We start from the raw sequence: 4,789 nt of genomic DNA, 5'->3' as shown, positions 1-4,789 counted from the left end.
GGACCATAGAAACCACCCCTGGACCACTGAAACCACACCTTCAAACCAAACCTGGACCATAGAAACCACACAGACATAATAGATATAAAACTCATTTTGTTCTGATTATCTGTTTATGTCTTGGCCGGGGGCGGGACCATGAAGACATCCTCTGAATGCTGACAGATTAGATTAAATAATTCACAAAATTTGACAAAAACAGCTTCACCTGCATCATTTCTCATCATGAAATGTTTTAGTATAAACCTGGTTTAAAGTCTGTTGGGAGACGAGCATCCCTTCAGGTAATACTGGACCTTTTTTCCATCTTTTGTGTCTCTTTGACCAGATTCTGTGGAGCTGTGACCCAGGCTCAGTCCCACAGGAAGACGTCCTCACAGTTTTGTCTGATGTAGCGGGCGAGCCACGCCTCGCTTCTCCTCGGTTTCATTAAAAGTTTCATCTTTAATGAAAACTGGTTTCATTCCCAGCATGCGGCCGTCCTGCTGACGGAGCTGACTCTCCCACCAGTGTCACGTTTGTTAATCACGTCCTTTCATTCTACACGGCCGGCACACGAACGCAGCATCTATCCCACACCCGGGCACCCAATTAGAGCAGGAATGTGAATTACTGTGCAGGTCGGGGCAGGTTAATGAAGGGTGGCGTGGATCTGCTGAGGCCTCAAATTAAAAACTGCATCCTCTGTCTGAATAAAGTTTCTCTCCGGGTTCTTTCACCTATTACCATGTCGGTGCTGCTTTGTGCTTTTTCTCTTGAAATGAAAACTCGGCCGAAGGTTCTGCTGTGGAGGAGAAGGTCGATGTAAACGTTCCCCCGGCTGATGTCGACTTTTCATAATCAATCAGTACAATAATTACTCAATTATAAAGAAATGTTCGAGCGCCAACGCCAGCATCCACCAAAATTCTTCTACAAACTCAAACAGGAATGAGTTGGTTTGTAACAAACTACATTTCTTTATATTTATTTTACAAAAACAAAGTTTAAAAAACATAAAACCACATGAATTATAACAAAACATCTGACATCCATCTATTCACAACAAAACAACACAAAAGGAACAAGAGTACCGAACGAGTACGGTGCATTAAACGCTCGTCGACAAACAGCAATGCTGCAATCTATAGCCACGACCCAGAGACCTTGTTTAAACTTTGACCTTGATTTGTGGCCTTGACCTTGAAGCAGGGCTGATAAAAGATTGTGTGGCTTACTGTCTAATGATATGTGTATGAAGTTTCATTAAATTATCTTGAGCTGAGCACAAGTCCTGGGTGGGACAAGAGAAAGTTACAGACGTAGATACCTCCACCTTCGACGGGCATAAAAAATTATCCACCTTGACCCCTCTGGGATTTCAGCTCATGGTTGGAATTGCAGACTTTGTAGAAATATGTTAAATGTTAAAGTGACATCATTTTGAGCTGAGCTAAAATCTGCAAAACTCTTCAAATTTTAGCTGAGAAAAAACATGAAGATCTCAAAACCAGTTTAAACTCTGAATTCTGAGCTCTAGAGCTCCAAAGACAAGCAGGTTAGCTACCGACACACCAAACTTTAGCTGATTATCTGTAAAACTGACTGAATTCTGAGGCTTTCTAGCACTCTGCTTTGGCAGCCATTTTGAATTGGGTCATCTCCAAAAGCTTGTTGGTTGAAGATGAACACCCGGTAGTTATTTCCTGTCAGTTTGGTTCAAATGTGTCCGGTGCTTTATGAGACATTTGGTTCAAAGATCTTCTGCAGTTAGTGCTCAGAACTGGCTGAGGATCAGTCTCATCTACTACCACTCCATGTTTAGGTTAACATCTGTTCAACTGACTGAGGTGTTTTTGTGTCAGACAGTTAGCTGTGTCGGACATCTTGAATTAGACTGACTAAAAGAGTTAATTAGCTGTAGATAAAGGTTCAATGATTACTTCCTGAAAGCTTCAGACCCCTGGTTCAAGAGATATTTTGCCAACAGGAAAACAAACACGTGCACAAGTAAAAACCTTACTTCTCTGTCTTTGGGCAATAAATACTCAGTGTATGCCAACAAAAGGTGCTGCCCTGGTCACCTTCAGGGTGTGTTGGACCGCCGGGCGGCCCGTTGTCACCAATTCTGATCATAACTTTTATGAACAGAATTTCTCGGTGCAGCCGGGGGTGGAGAGGTCACGCTTTCAGGGATGAAGACGTTCACGTCCTGGACAGAGAGGAACGTTGGTTTGAGAGAGGAGTAAAGGAGGCCGTCTTTGTGAGGAGAACCCGTCCATCATTAAACAGGGGTGGAGCCTCCATGTCCAACTGCCCCCCTCTTAAAATGCTGTTATTATTAGCATCACTCAGCCCCCTGTGAATAGCAAAGAACCATTGGGCACTAACGATCTGTCGTTAGGCTGATGGTCCTCCATCATCATGTGAACAGCTAGATCTGGATGTCAACAACAAACTGGTCGATCCACCATGAGAAGGTGTTGTTTATAAGACTGAGTTTATTGCAGCTCTTCAGACTGAAGAAGTCTTTCGGATAAAAAATGAAATGTTTCAACAAGTTTTTTATTTTATCTTTTGGAATCTGTCCAGAGGACCTGATTTATCTTTGTTAGATGAACACAAACAAGTTTGAATCCATTTGTCGAGTTCGGGTAAAATCCAGTCTAACGCTTCTCACTTCATGTATTTTTCCAATAAAACTGTTTTATTTACTTTAAGTCTTAGTTTAAGCCCTGATCTCGTCTACAGATAAGCTTCAGGTTTATCATTTGTGGATAATAATGATCAAAATGCACATAATGCAGATTTTAGTCAGAAATGAATGAAGGTTTCAAGTGAACAATCTGAGGCCGACACGTCGGAGTGTTTGCAGCTGTTGGTTAAAGGCCTTTCTGTCAAGATGTCACTTATGGTTCAGAAAACTGGAAACCATCCAGATCCTCTCAGACTTAAAGAGGAAACAAACACCTGCGCAGCAAACCTAATGAGCTACAGGAGGAAAACGTTTCCACAGGGAGGTTCAGCATCTGCAAGAAAAACAAATTCTAACCCACCTCAGACGGTTCAACCAGAACGGCCAGTAAAGAAAGAAAATGAGGAGAAATGCTAATCCTTTGGTCTTTGGGGGAATCCGAGGCCTGGACTCCCCAGGCTGTTCGCCCCCCGCTGGTACAGCTAACAACAAAGAATCCTGAAGCTCTAAACGGTGAAAAATGAGCGACTGAACCAGAGGAACAGAACCACTGGGCTCAGAGCTCAGTCATATGGTCACACAGGAACAAACAAGAACCAGACTGGACCCAACAAACAGATGGAGAGAGTCAGAAAGAAGGAAACACTTCTCTCATATTAATATATTTTTGTTATGCTAAAGTTAAATGTGGGATATATTTATACTTTAAAATGGAGATGTTACGGTTTATTTATTTAAACTGTTTAAATTCAAGCAGCACGGTGGTGCAACTGGTAAAGCTGCTGCCTCTCAGCGAGCAGGTCCCTGGTTCAAACCCCGGTCCAGGGGCCTTTCTGGGTGGAGTTTGCATGTTCTCTTCGTGCATGCGTGGGTTTTCTCCGGGTACTCCGGTTTCCTCCCACAGACCAAAAACATGCATGTTAGGCTGATTGGTAACTCTAAATTGTCCCTAGGTGTGAGTGAGAGAGTGAATGGTTGTTTGTCCCGTTTGTCTCTATGTGTCCCTGTGATGGACTGGAGACCTGTCCAGGGTGTACCCCGCCCCTCGCACAGTGATCGCTGGACATGGGCACCAGCGACCCCCGTGACCCAAAATGGAATAAACGGGTAAAGATAATGGATGGATGGATGGATGGATGTTTAAATTCATTGTCCTAAAGGTCAACAACACTTTTTGTGTTTTGCTACCTCACAACCAGGAAGTAAAATGATTATTTGAGGGTTTGCCTCTTTTCATTTACAGAATATGCCTACAGCTGTGAAGATTTGATTTGATTGTAAAACAAACAAATAGGACAAAGTAACAGAAAAGTTCAGTGTGCATAACTATTCACCCCCTAAAGTGAGAAGTGAGTTTAAAGTCTAAAGTGAGCTTGAAAGCCTCCGATTGCAGCAGTTACAGCTGCAAATCTCTTTGGATACATCTCTATGAGCTGCCACTGGGAATGTTGCCTATTCCTCATGGCAAAACTGGAACTGTGAACACACAGTAGACCTGACTGTAGACCTGACTCTAGACCTAACTGCAGGCCCAACTGTAGACCTGACTCTAGACCTAACTGTAGGCCCAACTGTAGACCTGACTCTAGACCTAAATGTAGACCCGAGGGTAGGACCGACTGTAGATCTGACTTTGGACCTAACTGTAGACCTGACTGTAGGCCTGACTGTAGACCTAACTGCAGACCTGACTGTAGACCCAACTGTAGGTCCGTCTGTAGACCTGACTCAGGACCTAACTGCAGACCTGACTGTAGACCCAACTGTAGGTCCGACTGTAGACCTGACTCTGGACCTAACTGTAGACCTGACTGTAGACCGGACTCTAGACCTAACCGTAGGTCTGACTGTAGACCTGACTCTAGATCTAACTGTAGACCTGACTGTAGACCTAACTGTAGACCTGACTGTAGACCTAACTGTAAACCTGACTGTAGGCCCGACTGTAGACCCGACTCTGGACCTAACTATAGACCTGACTGTAGGCCCGACTGTAGACCAGATTGTAGACCTGACTGTAGACCTGACTCTGGACCTAACTGTAGACCTAACTGTAGACCTGACTCTGGACCTAACTGCAGACCTGACTGTAGACCTAACTGTAAGGCCTGACTG

The sequence above is a fragment of the Nematolebias whitei genome, chromosome 14, assembly GCF_014905685.2.
Source record: "Nematolebias whitei isolate Nwh7 chromosome 14, NemWhi1, whole genome shotgun sequence".
Taxonomy (NCBI): domain Eukaryota; kingdom Metazoa; phylum Chordata; class Actinopteri; order Cyprinodontiformes; family Rivulidae; genus Nematolebias; species Nematolebias whitei.
The sequence above is the reverse complement of the archived record's forward strand: the minus strand, read 5'-3'. Positions refer to the sequence as shown.